The sequence below is a fragment of the Ochotona princeps genome, chromosome 2, assembly GCF_030435755.1.
Source record: "Ochotona princeps isolate mOchPri1 chromosome 2, mOchPri1.hap1, whole genome shotgun sequence".
In the NCBI taxonomy this organism is placed as follows: domain Eukaryota; kingdom Metazoa; phylum Chordata; class Mammalia; order Lagomorpha; family Ochotonidae; genus Ochotona; species Ochotona princeps.
Genome location: NC_080833.1, coordinates 146,107,630 through 146,130,249, shown reverse-complemented (window position 1 = coordinate 146,130,249; position 22,620 = coordinate 146,107,630).

Here is a 22,620-nt window from a genome sequence, read left to right as displayed (position 1 = left end):
TCTTAACTCAAGATCAGCTCAGCTCCAGCTGTTGCAACAAGTGGATGGAAGATCTGTCTCTCCTTCCCTCTATAAAAATCTGTTTTTTAATTTTTATTTATTTTTATTGCAAAGTCCGATATATAGAGAGAGGAGAGATAGAGAGTAAGATCTTCCATCCGATGATTCACTCCCCAAGTGAGCCGCAACGGGCCGGTGCGGTGCCGATCCAAAGCCAGGAGCCAGGAACTTCTTCTGGGTCTCTAGCAGAAGCCGTCCTTGACTGCTTTCCCAGGCCACAAGCAGGGAGCTGCATGGGAAGCAGGGCTGCTGGGATTAGAACCCATGACCATATGGGATCCCAGTGCGCTCAAGGCGAGGACTTTAGCCACTAGGCCATGGCGCCAGGCCCAAAATCTGCCTTTCAAATTAAAAAAAATAAATATTTTTTTTAATTCAAAGAAAGTTCATCAAAATAGCCATAAAATATTTGTTTAAAAAATAAAATTCTAAGGTCACTTATGATATTCACAATGGACTCTAAAACTGCATAGAGCAAAATACTTTCCATAGGACGGTACTTATATACATTAAGGGCCAAGGCACCTGGCCTGGTTAAGTCACTGTTGGGATACCCATATCTGATTTGCAGTGTTTTGGTTTGTATTCCAACTCTGCTCCTGATTCCAACTTCCAACTAACGCAACCCTGGGAGGCAGGAGGTGATGGTTCAAGGGTCGAGGTCCCGGCCACGCACACACAGGAGACTCAGACTGGGTTTCTGTTTCCCAGCTCTGGCTGAGGTGGGCACTTGAGGAATAAACTGGTGGATGGGAGCTCTCTCTCTCTGTCTCTCAAGCATTTTTTAAAATTGTGTTTTTAACTAATTTTTAAAATTTAAATTTAAAAAATAAAATTTTCAGTGCTTATGAAAATAGAAAATTTAGAAACAGTTGCTTAGACATGGAAACTGTGAGTCAAGGAGAAATGAAATGGCTTGGGAACAAGGACACAGGGCACTCTTCATTTTGACTCCATTTGTTTTCAAAAAGAGTATTTACGGTAGATGTGCCAACATACTAAAATTTAACAAAGTTGCATGGTGAATAAATATGCAATTCCTAATTATTCTTTACAGTGTTCGGTCTGTACCTCTCAAAATAAATTGAAAATCAAATCTCAATAACTCTATTCAGAGTTTGACCATGATTCATCCTTCCTTCTCCCTGGGTCCCAAATGCTTAGAAAATCTCCTCCAGGGCCCAATATTTAATACAGTAAATATTTACATTCTTACCACCCACAGTTATGATGGTCCTTGCAAAGTCTTTCCTGAAACATTTAAATCAACCACATTTACTGACAGGTACATCAAGTGGCAAAGTTACATCAAGTGTATCATGCTGACAATATTTTTAAAATCAATCTGTACGTTTGAAATGACTTCAAATTTCCCTCACTGACTGTAATGTCAAAACTGTAACGAACACAGTCTCTCACTGGATGAGGTTACTCCTAAAAGTTGGTGGAAAACAGAACTAAAGGGTAGGTTTATTGGCTGCAAAAAGAGATTCTTGTATATGGAAAGTTGTCTAAAAAGTTCACCAGAAGCAGAGCTGGCATTATGACACAGCAGGTTAAGCTGCTACCTGTGACAACAGGTTGAGTCCTAGCTGCCCCACTTCCAATCGAGCTTCCTGCTAAAGCGCCTAGCAGAGCAGCAGAAAGTGACCCAATGACTTGGGCTCCTGCCACTCTTGTAGCAAACCAAAATTCCAGCCCTGGTCATTGCAAACTTTGGGAATAAATTAGCAGATGGAACACTGATTAATCTCTCAAAAAATGTATATATTTTTTAAAAGTTTGCAAAAAAGCGCCTGATACAAAAATCTGTGGAAACAGTGCTCTGGTACTGTGGGTAAAGACCATTGCTGGCAGTATAGCATCCTTATGGGCACTCATTCATGTCTCAGTTGCTCCACTTAACCTCCAGCTCCCTACTGATCGTCTGGGGAAAGTAGCAGAAGATGCCGCAAGTGCCTGGGCCCCTGCTACGTATGTGGGAGATCTGGAAGAAGCTTCTGGCTTTTGGCTTCAGCCTGGCCCAGTCCTAGCTGTTGTGGCCATGTGGGAAGAGAAATCAGTGGATGGAAGAGGTGTGTGTGTGTGTGTGTGTGTTTCTTTCTACGTAACTTTCAAATAAACAAATTAATCTCTAAGAAAATTCATGCATGGAATTTCCAGATTTTCACAACAAAACACATTCTATTTTTAAATTCCATTTTCCACAAGCTTTTAAAGTACCTGTATATAATCAAGAATTCCAAGTCAAGTTTAACAACTGTGACACTAATCTTTCTTCCATGTTACAGTAACTCCCATTTTAAAGAAGAGATTTATTGCAACATCTTGTGATAGCCTAGTTTCTCATACGTGGATTGATCTGTTGCTACTCAACAAACAGCCCTAAAACAGCACCACTTCATTTTACACTTGCAGGTCTCACTTGTGCCTGAAAGTCCAGAACATTCCAGACTTTCCTGAACACACAGTTAAGAAGGCAGCATGACCATAGGATTGTGATTTGAAAATTGAGAAAACATCAGAAAACATGAGATCTTCCAATCTCAACATATTAGATATCAGAACATCAATATTAACTATAAATACATTGAAGATAGTGATTTCACTGTGTCAAATGAAAAAAAAAAAAAAAGGTGTTTTTGTTTGTCTTGTTTTTTAGGAGAAGTCCAGTGCAGAAATGATGAGTGACATGGTTAAACATGACATCAATGCATTGATGATCATTGGTCACCACCTGTACACCATGGTAAACTCACCAGTAACAGCTGCCCAGCCAATAAATGTTGGACTGCCACTGTCAGCCATTTAAAATCACATTTCACAGTATTGTGCTAAATTTGCTCTTTCTGCAGTCACACATGACATCCTTCCAGATTTCACGCTGCAATGACTATGCAGGCATAGCGAGGTCACCCAAAATTCCACCACTTCAAAGCAATGCAAACTCCACGGCCTGTTGGGGTGGCGAACAGCTGGTAACCTAAGAGTCCATGCTCTCCGCAAAGCATCGCGCTGGCCACTGTAAGACTGTCTCACTTGACCTTCACAAGAACTTCACTGGGAAGTTACTGCCAACCCCAGTCTATAGGTAAGCAGCATGAAGGACAATGTTCAAGCTGCACTCCACCCACGGAAGTGGCAAAGGTAGGATTGGAAGCCAAGCAGTCTGGCCCCAGGACTTGCACTGTCAACATTCTTCCCAGTCACTGAGTGAGCTCACATACACATAAGAAAAAAAAATCACGGATGGTCTAATAAAGCATTTCACCTTGCCTTGTAAAATCCAAACAACCTGGGCCCGGTGGCGTGGCCTAGCAGCTAAAGTCCTCGCCTTGAAAGTCCCGGGATTCCATTTGGGCGCCGGTTCTAATCCCAGCAACTCCACTTCCCATCCAGCTCCCTGCTTGTGGCCTGGGAAAGCAGTTGAGGACGGCCCAAGGCTTTTGGACCCTGCACCTGCGTGGGAGAACCGGAAGAGGTTCCTGGTTCCCGGCTTCGGATCGGCATGCACCGGCCGTTGTGGCTCACTTAGGGAGTGAATCATCAGATGGAAGATCTTCCTCTCTGTCTCTCCTCCTCTCTGTATATCCGGCTTTCCAATAACAATAAAATCTATTTAAAAAATCCAAACAACCCATAAAGGAACAAGAACACAGTCAGTCTGCCTCTTCCTCGGTCCTCCCGCATTATCTAGCACACACTGCAGGTGCACTGAGCCTTCACAGAAACCACGAATAATTGCACTCATCCGTGAGAAGAAAGGCTGAACCAACACCACCACAAGAGTGTTGCTCTTAACACCACCACGTACTTGAGGCTAAAGCCACTTTAGATGACATATGCTTTCTGACAAGGGGAGGCTTTTTCTCTTTTCCCGAGGTACAGCTTGCAAAATGAAGTTCAAAGTCCTCACGGCCTTCTCAGAATTGGGGAAGGCATTCACAGGAAAGAAAGAAAACAGAGACCCATGCGTAAGTTTCTTGGAAGCTGCTGGAGCACTTGTTGTCTAGTTTCTTAACTCACCTCCTGCTGAAGCGAATGGCTGATCCTCCTTTCAGTCACCAGGAATCCTAAACTGAGGATGAAGGAATCCAACATCTGCATTTTCCCTGAAAGCATATCTTACAAGAATCAAATGTGTGCCAAAAAGAATTAGGGGAGCTAGTGGTTACGGTGTCCATGTCCTACAGCACTTGGTCTCAACTCCTTGCCATGCAGTCTGTGGGAGGCAGTCAGGGTAACTGAGTTGCTGTTGCCCTCCAGGGAGACCAAGCCCCAGCTGTCCTGGAAGTTTTGGGAGTGAATCAACAGATGGCAGATAGCTCTGCCTCTCCTATCTGGGCAGGAGGAGGAAGGAGAGGAAGAGAAACTGACAAATGTAGGGGCAACAGCAGCAGGGAGAAAAAACACAGAAGAGGCACCAGGAAAGCAGAGACCAAAGCAGGTGAGGCAGCAGCAGTAACAGAAACAGCGCTGCACAGCAGCTGTAGCAGGAGGAAGAGAAGCCGCAGCAGATTCAGCACAAGCAAGAGGAGGAGGATGGCAGCAGAGCCGGCACACGAGGCAGCAGCTTACACAGAAGCAGGAAACGCCACAGCAAACTCTGCAGGTGCAGGCTCAGTACAAAACAGCAACACAGATGCAGTGGAAAGAATGGCAGGGGAAAAATAAGATGCCAACAATGACCAAGGAAATGACTCTCAATGACATGGAAAGGCAAATCTACAAAAGCCATGGAATGATGAGGTCTGGCCATGAGACAAGATCAAGTCTGTGTTAAAGCCACTACCAGCAGGTGTTGTGGCACAGGAGTTAAGCCCTGGCACCTCAGGTCCATATTGGAATGCCCGTTGGAATCCCAGCCACTCTGCTTCCAGTCCAGCTCCATGCTAACAGCCCCGGCAGTTGAGACCATGGGGGAGTGAACCAGCAGATGGAAGAGGTGTCAATCTGCCTTTCAAATCAACAAACCTGTTGGGTGAGCACTGGTACAGCGAGTTACGTGGTCCCTTGTGAGACCAGCATTCATAACAGCTTGCCAGTTCTAGTCCCAGCTCTTTCGCCTCTGATCCAGCTCCCTGCTAATGTACCTAGGAAGACAGCAAATGCTGGCCCAAGGGCTTGAGGTCCTGCTGCCCGTGTGGGGAGCAGGAGGAAATCTCAGACTCCCGACTTTATCCTGGCCCAAACATAGCTGTTGTAGTCATTTTGGGACATGGAAAATCAATTGATCTCTCTCCTGTCCCTGGTGTGTGTAACTCTACCACTCAAATAAATTTAAAAGTTCCAGGCCACATATGTATGAATCATGCAGATATCCACGAAGGAAAACGGAACAAGCAGTATGACTCTTCCCTGTCATCATACCTAAAGCAAAACTGATTTCTGATTTCTACACCAACTAAGAATGTGCAGTTCCTTGTACAGTTTCATTTATCATTACTACTATTATTGTTATCATTTTCTGATACAGTTCCATAGGCCCTAGGACTTCCCTTACTCCCTCCCCAAATTCCCTCCTCCCACAAGTTCTACTATATTATTACTATAGCACAGTTCCTCATAAACAGTCATATGTCCATCGTTGCGGGCATGGACAATGGCAGAGAGTCCCACATCCTATTGTCAAGATACAGTAAACAGTTTCATTGGGAGTCAATCTTTGAAAGTAGAGATGCATACTGCAATACATCCTCACATCTGGATAAGACAGTCTCCATTACAGTTACTATACATCTGCTTAAATGAAAAGCCACAATACAAAATCAACAGGAAGAAATAGAAATTTATAATGCTATGAAGTTAAATAGCACGCTACTGAATGACCAATGTGTTGAAGAGAAAGAAAATCAAGAATATTCCTTAACAAAATGATGCTATCGTATGATCTATAAGTCATTGAAGAATTTAATGAGGGGAAAGAAAAAGTGTTTTGAAGAGATGGAATTTAAAAAAAATCAAAATACATGAGATATAGCTTCTGTCAATCTTTGTTGGTGATATGTCTTCTGCAAGCAACAAATAGATGGGTTTTGCTTCTATAATCCAGTCTGCTAATCTATGATGTTCGATTGATGCATTTAAGCCATTCACATTCAGGGTTAATATGAATAGGTGGTAATTTGATTCTGTCATTTTAGCAATGGGTTGTTCATTAATTTAGTCTACTGTTGTTATTTTACTGAGATGTTCTTCACATTTGCCTTTGATTTTGGTGGGTGCTATTTCTCTTCTCTGTCAAGAGACCGTCTTTAAGTACCCTTTGTAGGGCAGTTTTGAAAGAGGTATATTCTTTTTACTGTGGAAGAACTGTATTTCATTTGCAAAGACAACAGAAAGTTTTGCTGGGTAATCCTGGGCTAACTATTTTTTGCTTTTAGAATCTGGAATATGTCACTCCATTCTCTTCTGGCCTGCAGAGTTTCCTGTGAGAGGTCTCCTGTGAATTTAATTGGCATTCCTTTATATGTCAGTTGATTTGTTCATGTGCACATTTAAGGGTCTTTTCCTTATGTTTGATTGAAGAGAGCTTGATTATCATGTGTCATGGTGAAGATCACTTTTGGTCAAGCCTGTTGGGAGTTCTGTGTCCCTCCAGGATGTTGTTTCCCAATTCTTTCTCTAGATTAGGGAAATTTTCCCTGATTATTTCATTAAATACATTTTTTAAAGATTTATTTTATTGCAAAGTCAGATATACAGAGAGGAGGAGAGACAGAGAGGAAGATCTTCCGTCCGATGTTTCACTCCCCAAGTGCGCCGCAACGGCCAGTGCATGCCGATCCGATGCCAGGAACCAGGAACCTCCTCCAGGTCTCCCACGCAGGTGCAGGGTCCCAAAGCCTTGGGCCGTCCTCAACTGCTTTCCCAGGCCACAAGCAGGGAGCTGGATGGGAAGTGGAGCTGCCAGGATTAGAACCGGCGCCCAAATGGAATCCCGGGGCTTTCAAGGTAAGGACTTTAGCCACTAGGCCGTGTCACCGGGCCCCATTAATTACATTTTTAAACCCAACTTCTCTTTCTGCACCTTCTGGGAATCGCATAACTCTTATACTTGACCTTTCAATAGTGTCTTTCAGTTCTTAAATATTTTTTTAGCTTGACCCAGCTCTGATTCCAGCTTTTTGCTTGTTTCCTCCTGGTGACAAGAAATGTCTTCCAATTCTGAGATTCTTTCTTCTGCCTCCTTCATTCTATTTTGGAGACTCTCCACTGTACTTTTTATTCACTCCACTGTATTTTTCATTTCTGATATATCAGCTTTCATTTGATTCGTTTCCAGTGTGACATATTCCTTAAATTCCTTAAACTATTAAAGTATTACATGATTCTTGTTGTTGATAAGAAGTTTCATAACAAGTGTTTTGAATATTGTGTTCCCCATTTTCTCGATATCTTCCTCCGTGAACTCTGAGGTTGGCTAAGGGTTTTGCTCCTTTACAGGAGAGTATTAAGTAATATTCATTGTGACTGTGGCTCCTCTTTTGCTATTGGTCACTGTACTTCTGCTTCCTTGGGACAGGTTTCTACACTCTGTCACTCACAGGTCTGCAATTTGATTTTATTTATTGTGGTTGGCACACATCTCTTTGTTTGCAGTTACTTGGGCCACTTTTTCCACCAAGTTCCAAGTCTGGGTTCTCATGTTAGACATCTACCATGGTCTAGACAGCCCCAGCTCCTGGCTCACCACTCTCCACCTTCTGTGATACTGTACTTCCACTTCCGGTTGGAGCAGGTCCTAGGATTAGGGAGATACCAGGTGTCCTATATAGCTAGGTTGATGGTGGTGCTAATCTTGCTGGAGCCTATTGGCTGTTAGGTCTGAGGGCCACACAGACCTGTTTTGACCCATATGCCATAGTTGGTGTTATTTTCCTGTGGGACCCGTGCAATGCACTGAGCTCAGTGAGTTCTCTCCCAGCTCTGCACATGCACAGCTCACTATTGTCACTGCAGTTGTAAAGTTTTTCCACACTGTTCAGATTTGTGCCTGATGTGTCACTACTAGAGTTCTTGATCTGCTGGTAGTCAGGACTGAGTTCTAAGCAGACCTGTCTTGGGTGGAACCTGTAGGATGCCACATTGTTGCAGTTCACTGAGCCAGAATGAGTTCATCCCAGCTCAGTGCATGCACAGTGCTGTCCTATCACAGCCTTTGCCTTCCTATACAAAATGCTGCCTGCTTTGGCTCTAGCAGGCAGACTAGGCCCTGAAGTCCATGTTGTTCCTGCACTGCCTGTCTGGAACCTGCCACTCTGTTTCTGCTCCTGGTGAAATCCAACAGATCAGCAGACAGGCAGTTCTTTGGGTTCACCTCCTGAGCTCTGGGGAAACGCCCCTTCCCACCTTGTTGCCAGTTGAGTTCTCACTGCAGGTGCAGTTCAGGTCACCGCTGGCTGAGTGCTGCTGGGGTATCAGTCACTGCCACACCACACTGTTGTATGTGCTGCTTTCCTGTGTCTGTCACTCTCCAGGTGCTCCTCTGCTGTCATTCTGCCTTCTCTTATTTCCTGGAATGTGTCCTCTCTGCTTAACATCGGCTAACGTTTCTCTGTTTAAACATGTCCTTACCCTATTCTGCCATCTTGATTCTCCCTAGTTTCCTTTTGTTTTTCCAAAATACTTATTTTGAGGCCAGTGCTATGGCTCAACTGCCTAATCCTCTACCTCCAATTGCCAGCATCCCATATACGCATTGGTTCATGTGCTGGCTACTCCACTTCCCATTCAGCTCTCTGCTTATGGCCAGGGAAAGCAGCAGAGAATGGCTCAAAGCCTTGGGACTCTGCATCCACATGGAAGACCCAGAAGAAACTCCTAGCTTCTGGCTTTTAAATATATACGTATATATTTTTTCCATTGGAAAGGCAGATTTACAGAGAGAAGGAAGATCTTTCACTCTGTCTCTCCATCGACTGGTTTACCTTCCAAAAGGCCACAAGAGCCTGAGCTAATCCAATACAGAGCCAAGAGCTTCTTCCAGGTCTCTCATGTAGGTGCAGGATACTAAGGCTTTGGGCCATCATCTGTTGCTTTTCCAGGGCATAAATAAGGAGCTAAATAGGAACTGGAACAGCTGGGACAGTGCCCGCATGGGAATTTGGTGCTTGCAGGTGAAGGGTTAGTGTGTTGAGCCACTACACTGGCCCCACAATTTCCTCTTATTTCCATATGCTTCTTACATTTGTGTATTACAATAAAAATTAAGATTGTGCAAGGGTTTAGTCTGACAGAGAAGCAGATAGCAGCAGTGTGAAAGTGCTCTCATCAGTTGATTCATTCTCCAACTGTCCACTCACTCCAAGTCTCTTTACATGAATATTGGGGCTACAAATGTCCAAATACACAATGGAAAATACTTTTTCTGCCAATTTTTAAAGACCACAATTATCATTTATGAAGTTAACAAAAAAATAACTTGAAGATATGTGGAGTCCACTGACAGATGGTGAAGACCTCTGACAAACACAGCACAGCTGGTAACAAGTCTGAAATCCCCCGTGACCAGACATCGTCAATAACCACTCTTGAACATGAAAAATCAAAAAGGTGTATCACACAAAAAGAATGTATCTGTTGCAAGAGGTCCCCAGTTTCTGAAATGGTCCAAGGTTTTAAATATACCTTGGAGTTCATAATAATTGAAAGTATCAAAATCGTCTTTTCTGTGAGCCACGTTGAAAAAAAAAAAAATCAACCACCTAGTCCCCAGTTTCCTTTTCTAGAATCCTTACCTTTATACTCTTAAAGGAGGAAAGCAGCCAAAGCAAATTCAGGTCAAGTCAGCAACAGCTACACTGGCCTGGTTTTCCTCTTGGTCTGCCTCTAGGTTTGAGTAACTGTGGTGGCATGAGGAGGGCTTTGTGGCAGATGGCACTTCAGTGGCCACATGCCAAAGAGATTACCCAGAAACAGGAGAGCTGAGACGGCCAAACTTCCCAATCCATCCTCTCAGGACCTACCAGCCCCCGCTGCTGCCTCAGTGGGAACCACAGCACTGACCATGCTGCTGGTGTGCAATGACCAACCTGGTTTTTCACGACTTGAACAAAGCTTAGCAGCCATTTAGCGACAGCAGCAACTACAAACACAACCAGGCAAATAAACAGGTTTTCACAACAAAATGTATTTCAACACTATCATATGCTTTCTCAATAAATTCAAATATATTTAACCCCACTTTCAATAGTCTCTGTATTGTAATATTAATTAAAATAGGTAGCCAATTGGTAGCTAATAATAGACTTACCTTTTCTACTGCATCTGGAAATAACCTAATAAAAAGAAAGCTTTCAGCTATTTTTCTAAAGCAGCATTCTAAACTATAACGTTCATGTTAGTAGAGGTAGAGGGTGCCCTTAAAGAACTTTCGAGAAAGCTTACATGAACCTCAGCCACCTGAATACAATGAGCAAGTGGCTATTTGTACATATGTAAATAAGCCATTTTTCTTTTAACACGGACATGTGTGTTGATGTACAGTTATTCTTTAAATGATACTCTGATAATAAAGTCTTTTAATGAAGCGCACATCTTACAGAAATTCAGGCTTTGAAAATAACCTCGAGGGTCCAGCTCTGTGGTGTGGCATGCTCCCCCACCACCTACAGAGTGGCCTCCTGGATGGCAGCTGTTCTGAGTCCTGGCTGCTCCACTTCTGATTCAGCTCCCTGCGAATGCGCCTGGGAAAGCAGCAAAGGATGGCCCAGGTGCTTGGGCTCCTGTACCCATGGAAGAGACCTGGATGAAGCTTTGCTATTCCTGTCCACTTCCAAAGGGGCATGCACAGTCAAGTTCCCCAGAGCCTTACCATAGCAGTGTCCAGGAAGTCTTCTGTTATACTGATCAGAGATACATCTGAGACCAGGTCTTCCATGGTCAGAAATCCTGTCGTCCTCTCAAACCAGGAAACTATGTAGCTGAGACAGAAAATGCAGATGGAACCACACAGGACTGAGTAATTGCAGCCTAGTCAATGAAAATTCTCTAGATTTTCTCAGGCTACCAGAATGGGACTAAAGCTCCTCTTCCCTGCACATGTCCAGGTAGGCCTGGCTCTCACATCTGCCATGCGGAAGACTCATGATGGAGCCAGTAACCTCCAGGAGCCTCCTAAGCTCTCGGGTTCTCAGCAGGAATTGAAGACTTAGCCAGGATGGATGCCAGAAAGCTTCAGAAGGGACTGGCAAGACAGGACTGAGCTCAACGGATCTTCCCAACACAGGGGCAAACGTGCAGAAAGCAACCTGTCAACAGAGATGCAGAACTGAGAACGGCTCCACCCAGTGCCACCCTGATGGCACTCGATGGGCCCAGGCCTGGCTACCTTTCTTAGGTCAAACACAGCTGGCTAAAACAAGGTTTGGCTTTTCATAGGAATATATATTCAATTTCATATTAAGTTGCTAGGATGGGAATAATTTATAACAAACTTTAAAAAAAAGACTTATGTTTATTAAAAAGGCAGACATGGAGAGAAGGAGAGACAGAAAGAAAAATCTTCCAACTGTGGGTTCACTCCCCAAATGGCCCCAACAGCAGAAACTGAGCCATTTGGAAACCAGGAGCTGCTTCTGGGTCTCCAGCTGTCCTTCTCTCTGCAAATCTCCATTTCCAACACAAATATCAGTAAGTCAGAAAAAACAAACAAAACTTCTGTCACCTTCCTAGAATATATTTACTCAATAAAGCAAAGGCCATCTAAAGACCATTTTTTGCTGAGACAGGTCAGAAGAGAAAACGGCTCTTGCTGAGCAGGAGTTTGGATAAACAGCTCCTTACAGAGCCTTGAACACTGCATTTCAGAATCAAGCACCCTGCTGAACATCACAAACAAGCCTCAATGGGAACTGGGACAAGCTGGCACTATCTGAAAATTCCCTGATCCTAGACCCAGGAAATCAAAATTGCTGGTGACAGAGCCCAGGCAATGGTTAACTCTCTCCACGTGACTGGTGACTGTAACATAGGCAAGGTCTGAGACATTTCCTGCATTTACATCAGAAAAACCTTCACTTTAGATTCAATCACCTGGGGGCCTAGAGTTGTGGCACACTGGGTTAAGCCACTACCTGTGGTGCTGGCATCCCAACTGTTCTGCTTCCCCTGTCTCCCTGTTACTACACCTGGGAAAGCAGCAGAGGATGGACCAAGTGCCACCTGCTTGGGAGACCCAGCAGGGATTCCCAGCTCCTGCTTTTGCCCTGGTCCAGCACTGGCTGCAGTGGTATCAATCAACAGATGAAACATCTTTCTTTGTGTCCCCTCTGGCACTTTGCCTTCCAAATGCATGAATGCCTAAGTCTGTGGGCACACTGAGGTAGATGCGGGCAGCCAAGAGACCTTAGAATTTCTCACCTCTGGTGCAAGAAGCCAAGAGAAATAACTCCCTCAGGACATTCTCTCTCCCCTGCACCCCCGTCAGGGTCCCTAAGGAGACAGCCAACAACCATCTCCATCCCTTGGCACCACTGTAGCCTGGCAAGGAGTGGCACACCTTCTCTCTCTACTCTTCCAACCCTCTTCCCCTGTGGACAGAGGAGGGAAGGCAGGAACATTTTTCTCAGCCATCCCACTGCCCCCCAAACCCAACCCCCTCCATCCTAATCAAAAGTCCACAATGGTCTGCAACCTCCTCACCTTTGCAATAAATATTAAAATTTAGAAATGCAAGTGGTATCCCAACAGCAAGAAACATAATTATGTTCCAAATCATCCACTGTCTATAAAAAATATTACTGAGTCCTTTAGTGCGTTAAAGGAAACAAAATGGTATGTTTAATTCAAAGTTCAGAGAAACATTTTTGGTGCGATGATGTCCAAAAATCAAAAGAATTGAATCATCTGTCTTCTGAAACTATATTTTCTCCATCCTTAAATTCATGATTAAAATTCCATGCTCTTTTATGTTAAAGTGATCCAACTTACCCCAGGACCTCCCCTCAAGAAGTGACCTCAACTGAGGGAGGTTAATTCTTAAAAAAAAAAAAAAAAAAAAAGATTTGAAAGAGTAACAGAAGCAGGGACACACACATACACACACACACACATGGACAGCTCTCTCTCTCTCTCTGAGAAAATAGCTCCTTCTCCTTGCTTTTCTCCCCCCCTCCCACCCACAGAAAGCTGCTGCGCTGGCAAAGCTAGAACTGCATCCTGGTCTCCCACATGGGGTGCAGTGGCCCAAGCACTTGGGCCATCTTCTGCTGCTTTTCCCAAACACATTAGCAGGTAGCTAGATTGGAAGTCGAGCAAATTGGTGCCCGTGCTTGGCATTACAGAAGGTGGCAAGCACTGTCCACTATCCCATGAAGCTATGCTTTAAAATACCTCGGTTCGGCACAGTGTGATAGCTCAGTGGTTACATCCTGGCCTTGCAACCGCCAGGATCCCATAAGGGTGCCGAGTGGTATCCTGACTGCTCCACTTCCCATTAGCTCCCTGCTTGTGGCCTGGGAAAGCAGTACAGAACAGCCCAAAGCCTTGGGACCTTGCACCTGCGTGGGAGACCCAGAAGAAGTTCCTGGCTCTGGCTTCGGATCAGCTTAGCTCTGGTCATTATGGCCACTTGGGGAGTGAACCATTGGATGGAAGACCTTTCTGTGTTTCCTTCTCTCTGTAAATCTTTGCAATAAAAAAAAAAAATCTTTTTTAAAAATAAAATACCTTGGTCACCACTCCAGCTCTCCCCGTCAAAAACTGTTTTTTGTCACCATTCCATCTCCCTCCCCACCATATATTTGTTGAATACAGATGTAGCAAAGTGGGGATACAGATGTGGCACAGTGGGGATACAGATGTAGCAAATAGGGGATACAGATGTGGCAAAGAGGGGATACAGATGTGGCAAAGTGGGGATACTGATTTCTTCTCTGATTTGGTCTCCATGGGACAGAATAATGTAACACAACTAAACCTACCCTAATCCTTCAGGTTACCCAGAGCTTCAAGCAGTGACAAGGTGACACTTATCTTTGGGATCAGTCCCTGCTGAATTAGTAAAGGCTCATCTTCTTCAGGACCATCCATGAAGAACTGCCGAACACAGGTGAGCAGCAGGGAGATATGCCCAAAGGCATGCTCATCCACCTCCTAGGCAGGAGACCACACTGCGTCACCACTCACGTCGGCAGTTCAACGCAGGTACTTTGGGCACACCAGAAAGCAAAACATACTTGCCTTATTGATGGAGCTATCGAGCTTTTGTAAGAGCAGACGACTGTATTTTTGAGGGGAATGGCTCTCTTTCTGTTCAAAGTATTCTTTGATTTTCTGAAATCTATTACCATCAAATGCATCGGTAATGAGTGACTGAAGCTGGAAAGGCAACAGTGTGCAAATTGCTCCTTACCCCAGAACATTCTATAATATCTCTAGTTCATATTATCTGTAATAATTCAATGTGAAATAAAGGTCAGCATGGAACAATGTTGAATAGAAGGCAATCACGTAGCAAGTGATCGAAGTTTCTCGGCTTGTTAATACTCAAAGGCAGCAGAGAGCCTGTCCTGTGATGCTGACACACCCTAAAGTTGGAGGCCCACTTGACTGGAAACATGTGATCCTACAGGTGAAAATTCTTAGCAATGCTGGCAATCTTATAACCCTAAAATGCTCATAAAGTCACACAAATGATCCTAGTAGAAAAAAATTAAAATTCCATTACAAACAATGGAAGCTGATGAATTCACAAATTGGCCATTTTGAGATTGATTTGTTTTCTAACTAAACATTATCCAAGACCTGTTTTAAGTACATACACTTGTGTAACATTCTTAACTATCACCTCTAAAGGATGCCTGGAGCTGAGGTCAAACCTCCGGAGAGCACCCAGCGGGGCCTCCTACTCTCATCCTCTACCTCCTATCCTGCAACTCCTATCCTCTACCTGGCAGCCCCAGTCCTGCCTGCTGAAAACCCTACCATGGCTCTCCCTCCTCTCAGAATCAACCTAAACCTTTGGCTGTCATCTGCAGGTCTTTGCGTGGTCTGATCTCTGGCTGACTTCTAGGTCAACCCTCCCTTGCTGCCGAGTCCTCGGATAAGCCAAGCCCTTCCCAGCACAACGGTTCCAAGGCCAGGCTGCAGTCTCCCTGCCCCTTTCCCTGTGACTGGTTCCTCCCCATCTCAGCTTGTCAGGTAGATCTTCCAGGGCTACCTGTTGTAAAGGAAGCCAGTGCCTCCTTGCATCTCCAAAGCTTTCCCATTCTGACACCTAATTCCTCTTGGCTGGGAACCTGCCTCCCTGACTCTGCCACAATCATGTGGGCAAGCACTGCTTGAGCTTGGTTCATTTCTGGCTGCTTACATCCAGGACAGCACTAAGGCACAGGATCCTGCAGCCTAGGGCGCTCAGGGTGGCTGACGGTGAAAACTGACCAGAAGCGTGGATACACTGGATGGGGGAGATTCAGGAAAGGATAGATTTCTCTGCTTCTGGCTTAAGAACTGAAGGGACCATTGTGCTGATGGCCCCTGGGGAACAGGGAAGGGGCTGGAACTCACCCACACAAAGAACAAGAAACAGTCTTTACCAAGAAAGCAGCTTGTGCAAAAAAAAAGACTTAAACATTCAAAGAATCCCACTTCAAAGTTTTTTTTTAAAGCCTTCTATTGTTTTCCTCAACACAAAATTTTAACTGTACGTTCCACTTCTTTCAGGTCAGAGTAAAACAGCATTTCAAAACAAAACTTTACAAATACAGCACGAAGATTACCAGCAAAGTGCATCCTAATTGAACAAGTTTACAAAAAAAAAAAAAAAAAAAGCCAAACTCCATCGTGCCGATAAAGCACAACTGTTTAGAACCAACCATTGTCAAATGTCAGGTTGCAAAGTACAAACTAAACAAAGGGTCTCTACTCAGGAGACTGTTTTCCGTACAAATTTAAACAACACCGAAGGGCTCCCATACTGAAAATTTCAAGAATCAAACCCCAAGAGAAATGTCCAGAAACTTTGATAATTGTCTGAGCTCTATATTTTTTTTTTCAGGAAACAAGCCCTGGTTTTGCAACACCTTACCACAACATTAAAAAACTCCATGTTCCCTGCTCACTTCACCCTCACAATGGAATTGGAAAGTGTGAGACACACTGTATTTTAAAGTCCACTTTGAAGTCTAGACAGAGGTAACGGTGCTACTTCTTGAACTTGACCAAAAAATTCCCCAACGGTGTACTTTTGTCATATTCTATCACCACTATTTACGAACGCGAAAACAAGGGATATGAAGTCAAAGACCCAAATCCAGACTGACTTTTTCAGCAACGGAGTATTCTAATTAACGCCAATTAAACGAATGTTGCAACTCGGGCAGAACCGCACCGCGGGTGCCTTAGGAGGTCTTCACTTAGTCGCAAAAGTTTTCTGGAGTCCCAGCGTTTGGGACCATGGGTCTGGACCCAGAGAGAGCGACTTGAAAAAATCTGCCCGGTCGCTTTCTAACTTGAATCTCCCCCCCCCCCTTCTGGAGTGCTGTAGTAGCCAGGAACTAGATCACCATTCAGCCGCTGCCCAAACACTCAGACTAAACCTAAGGAGCTTGAAGCCACAGACCGGACCCGCTGCCCCATCCTGTGAGCTCAGAGCCTCCCCGCCAGCTTAAACCTCAGCCCGCCAGGCTAGTGGCCGAGAGACTGCGGCTCAGTGGACTCCGGGTTCCACTGGGGTCACTCACCAGCGGCATTGTGCTCCTCCGGGCCCGACGCTGGCCTTCCCCGGTCCCTGGTCCCTGGCTCCTGGCGCGCCGCTCACCTGAGCGCGCACACCTGCGCTATTCTCCATTCCACCTCCCACGAGTCGGGCGGGTGGAGGACGCTGGGTAGCAGGTGTCTGGATTTAGAGCTTCTCCAGAAATACTAGTTGATGGACAGGCCGCTGAAACCTACAACAACTCTGATTGAAATCAAGACACACGCGCACCTGACTAACCAGTGCACTCAGGTTGGGACACCTGGGCGCGCGCTCACAGGCGCACCCGCAGAAAATGGTGATCCCTGGAACAGGAACTCGGTGAAAGCTTTCCCTCCTGGGTGGAATTACGAAGCCAGAGCTGGTGAAGCGTTCTCTCTATGCTTCAAAGCCCTTAGAGCTGATTTTTGTGCCCTGATTGGAATGCATCCAAGCTACACTCGTTCCCTGCCAAGAACCAGGCCTGCCCCTAAAATTACAACAATGCTCCCGAGACCATAGAGATATTTTCATTTTGCTTTGCTTAAATGCCCTTCTGCGTGAGTGGCAGAAAAGGGGTGTTTGAAAAAAAAGACACGTGAATACAGTAGCAAAAAAATAAAACTGCAGTTTGAGTTTTAAAAAATGTACTTTTATAGGAAAGGCAGATTTACGGAAAGAAGGAGAGACAGAAAGATCTTCCATTTGTTTGTTCACTCCAAAAAATGACCCCGAAGGGCAGAGCTGAGCTGATTCAAAGCCAGGAGCTTCTTCCAGATCTCCCATGTAGGTTCAGGGTCCCAAGGACTGCGGCCATCCTCTAGGCTTTCCCAGGCCACAAGCAGGGAGCTGGAAGGGAGTTGGAACAGTCAGGACAGGAATCAGTAGTGTCCTGGTGCTTACAATTGGAGGATTAGCCAATTGGGCCATCATGCCCACCCTCAAAGTTTGTTTTCTTTCTCTCTCTCTCCTTCCTTCCTTCCTTCCTTCCTTTTCCTTTATGATTTTTCTTTTTAAAAAATGACGCTTCCACTGGAAGTACCCCTTGAGTAAAAATCAACAGACACTGTTACTAGATGCTGTGCGATTTCATGCAGTGGCATGTATATGCATCCACATCAAAGCTATAGAGGACGCAACTGGAGTCTCCTTTAGTCAACACAGGCTTCCCCTCACACTTTCAGTGTGATCCTTGGGCTGTCTTTCCCAGGTACTAGTGTGGGAAGAGGGATTGAAAGTAGAGCAGCTTGGACCCAAAGCAGCACCTGCACGGGATGTTGATGATGCCGATGGTGGCTTAGTCCTTGAGGCCATGTCACCAGCTCTATCATCAATTATTTTCAGATGAGGTTGGGGGCATGATTTGGGGAAAATGTATTTTATGTATTCTTTGGAACTCTGCAATAGCAATACATGCAAATCTTCAGGGGACAGTAAAATATAATAACTATTATTAATTACATTTTTACTTTGATCAGCTTCCTTTTTTTTTACCAGACATTTTATAGCAACACTGAATTAGATGCTCTTACTGTTCTCAAACAATACACAGGAGAGGCTTTGTATCTTTAGTAGATTCTTAGGACGCATTTAGAAATCGAGTTTTCTTTACGTTAAAAGGTTTCATTTTGGGGGCCCAACACGGTGGCCTAGCGGCTCAAGTCCTCGCCTTAAACGTGCCAGGATTCCATATGGTTCTAATCCCAGCAGCCCCGCTTCCATCCAGCTCCCTATTTGTGAACTGGGAAAGCAGTTGTGGTCACTTGCGGAGTGAATCGTAGGACAGAACATCTTCCTCTCTCTTCCTCTCTGTATCTCTGACTTTCCAACAAAAATAAATAAATCTTTTTTGAAAGTTTGATTTTTGAAGGGTGAGTATCCTGTAGTCACACTCTGAAAGGGGTGAGCCAACAAACCTAACCAGGTTTGCACAAGATCAGAAGCTAATTTTCATGCTTTTTCAGTGGTAATTATAAGTGACTTTCTGGAGTTATTGTAAAGCCACTTATGGATGTAAAGTAGCACATTTACCAAAATAATGATATTTTTAAAAATTTCAAGGCAGGAATGTTAATCTAACTTTGGAAGACAACACAAAAGCCACGGGAAGGCTGAGGCGGCAGAACCCAGCACAGTCCGGCAGCAAAGACAAGAAAGACAAGGCGGGTGGGGCCAAGCCTCCCGCCTCTGCCACCCCCTTCCCGGCAAGGAGGAGACCGGCGCCTTCCCTGCCGCCTGGACCAGCTGAGAGAGACCTTAAGCAGAAACTCTGAGTAAAGCCAAGGGGCAATAGAGTCCCCGGGATGTGCAATGTTGAGAATGAACCAAGCTTTGTTCCCCCGCCTTCCGGATTTTTTTTTCCCCATTGGTGAGCAGAACTTCGCTGCCTCTGGAGAGCTGCTCTGAAAGCTAGCCAACTAAGCAGGCTTGCCCGTGCCCTTGGCTGGACCGTGTGGACCGCGCGGATAATCCCGCGGATAATTCTTCACGTTCTCAGGCTGATGCGCGCCTGAGACACATTTGCTTCCCCCACACCCGCCAGCTTCTAGCTGGCGGCCCCCCACCCCGGCGCATCCCAGGGAAAGCAGTGTCTGAGTTTGGAGCTGTGCTGGTTCTGAATTGCCTCCTCTAGCAGTGACGCACCTCAAGGGGTCGGCTCTCTCTGGCTAGGGCTGTAAAAAACAATTGGCTTTGTCCCCTCCTGGCGCAGCTAGGGGCTGCAGGCATGCCGCGCCCCCTCCCTTTCCCTTCAGCCTGGGCTTTCTAGCCGCGCAGCACCCCCCCACACACCTCCCCTCGCCGCTGCTGCTGCTGCTGGAGACCCTCGGGAGCCGTGGCGAGGGTCACCGCTGCTGCTGCTGGAGAACCCCAGCACCTGAGGCGAGGGTCCCAGCTGCTCCTGGAGATCCCCTCTCGGCGCGGGGGAGGGTCTCCTGCCCTGCTGCGCCTCTTCTGCTTCCCTTGCACCTGGGCTCTCCAGCTGCCCGGTGCCCCTTCCATTCCCCTGGCAGCACAGCTGGGCTCTCCAGGAGTGCAGCGCCCCCTCCCCTCGCCACTGCTGCTGGAGTCCCACGGGAGCCACAGCGAGGGTTGCCGCCACTGCTGGAAACCCCCCCCCCCGGCACCCGAGGCGCCAGGGCTCCAGGAGAGGACAGGACCCTGTCTACCGTGTTCCGGGGAAAAGACCGGGATCCAGTCTCCTGGGTCCAGGAGAGAACGTGGCCCTGTCTCCAGTTCCAGAGAGAGGACCAGGGCCCTGTCTCAGAGTTCTGGAGAGGACCAGGGCCTGTCCAAGGTGTCAGGGGGAAGACCGGGGCCCTGCTTCCTGGGGTCTGGAGAGAGGACCGGGCCCTGTCTCCCGGGGTCCAGAGTGAGGACTGTGGCCCTGTCTCCAGTGGTCTCTAGCCATGCCGTGCCCCCTTCCCCTCCCTGTGCAGCGGTGGTCTCCACCTGGTCGGGGAGAGGAATCCCCTCCTGGCAAGGCTGGGGTCTGAAGCTGTGCCACGCCCCGCCCTCTCCCCTCACCTAGCCGCGTGGCTGGGTGTTATTGTGGGTCGCTCTGACTAGGCTGCAGCTCCCACTGGTATATGTGAGGGCCTAGTATGTGCTGGGCAGAACCAGGCTGGACTGCAACAGCCATTGGTCCCAGTTTATGTTGGGCCTGAAAACAGAACCAACCCAGCAATTGCAACCACCAGCTGATCCAGGAGATGGACTGTGCCGGGCCCTGTGCTTGCTAGAACATACCAGAATCTGGTCTATAAATACCTCACAATTTCTTTGGGGTTCTCCCCAATCGAAATGCAGGACTCAGAACCCTGGCCAAGAAAAGACAGAAGAAAGAACAAGTCAATCAACCACCTCAGCTCTATGTTGCCAGCGAAATACTGGGCAAATGAAGACTCTATGACTATGTCAATCAGTGGATTCTTCAACAACCCCCTCGTGCTTGGAGTGGTGAAAATGGCAGCGATTCATAACTGATGAACTATTAAAACCACTTGAGCAAGGATCTCAGAGCATGCCCCACATCCGGGACTTGGGGTGGGTGGGAAACTGGGAGGGGCTTCTCCCTCAATAACCCCCTTTACCTCAGATGCAAGAAGGAAACAATATGGACATAATAGTCTTACCCACCTCCCTATAGCTCCTGAACCTTTTTACCATAATTAACTATGTAAAGATTGTCAACAATATAATTTTTAAAATTAAATAAAAAAATGCAAAAAAAAAAAAAAAAAAGAAGAAACGAGTTCACTCCCAGCTCAACTTATGCTCAGTCCTTTCCCTTGCTTTTGTCTCCTTACGCAAAATGGCGCCCAATTCGGCTCTATGGGGCTGACTGGGCTGTGAATCCACCCTGTTCTCGCACTGCCTGTCTGGGATCTGCTGCTCTGTCTCTGCTCCTGGTCAAATCAAATGGACCAGCAGGACGGCCAGTTCTTTGGGTTCACCTCCCAAGTTCCCAGTGCAAGTCCCTTCCCACCTGGTTGCTGATGGAGTTCCGATTGCCGTCAGCTGAATGCCGCTGGAGTATCCATCACTGCAACACCACACCATTGTGTCTGCTGCTTTCCTGTGTCTGTCAGTCTCCAGGTATCCCTCTGCTGTTGTTCTCTTCTCTATTTCCTGGAATGTGTCCTCTCTGCTTCATCCTGATTAAATGTTTCTCCATCTGTTTAAACGTGTGCTTACCCTATTCTGCCATCTTGATTCTCCCAGCAGTGAACTTTCATAGAGCAGTCACTGCGTTCTTGGAATACTTGATTATTCAGCCATCATTCCATCCAGTAACTACTATGATCACCCACATTTTACAGATGCAAGAAGGTAAGGAGAAGAAAGTAACTAGCCCAAGGTAATACAGCCTATTAGTGACAGAATCATAATGCAGTCTCAGGAAGGCTGGATCCCAAAGTTTATACCTGCACTTTAATCCATCCTGCTACACTTCTATACTGGCACTCAAGGATGTGTCCTCAGTTCTCAGAAACCTAGTTTTGCTTACTACTTAATCATATTAAAATGGAAGATTCAGAAATTGAATACTTCAAATACTAGTCTCCACAATCTAGTCTTCATTGATTCATCAAATATATACTGCAAATGGCATGGTGCTATATAGATCCACGAGGAATATGGTGTTTGCTAAGGATTATGTCTCAAAGAAACTAGTGCTGTACACTATAGGTGTATGTGTGTGTGTGTGTGTGTGTGTGTGTGCACGTGTGTGTGTGCGCGTGCAGTGGGAGAAAGAGATTATGTATGAGTACAGCTGCATAGACATGGCTTTTCATAAACTGGATTTGGAAAAATGTTTCAGGTAGATATTTATACAAAGAGGAAAAGAAATTCTAGTAGAAGTAAAAGAACAAGTACATATAGAGATCAGGAATGTGTAGCAACCAGATGAAAAATTGGTAATATGGCGCTATATATATATATATATATATATATATATATATTCCGATGTGGCTAGAATAATATTGCTTTACACTTGTTTTCTCAATTCAATGACTATAAAGGCCTCTTTCACACTTACTTATCCCTTCTGGAAAAATCAGATGGTTACCCTAAGTATAGACTATAATGAGCAAGCAGGTGGAGCCTTCCCTGAAGTGTAGAGTGACCCAAGAAGCACTTTGCGTTGAACTATGTAGGTTCTTCTGTAAATACGGAGACATCATTAAATATTTAAGTGTGCATATTTTAGGAAGATAAGGTAAGGAAAACCAGGAATGTGAATACCAGTTGTGAGGTTTCTGCAACAATTTTGGCAATATAGAACTAAGATCTAGACCAGGATAATGGATGTTGAAATGTGAAGAAGTGGACAAATGTGAAAGACACTACAGTTTATCTGAAATGTCAGCTTTTTCTAC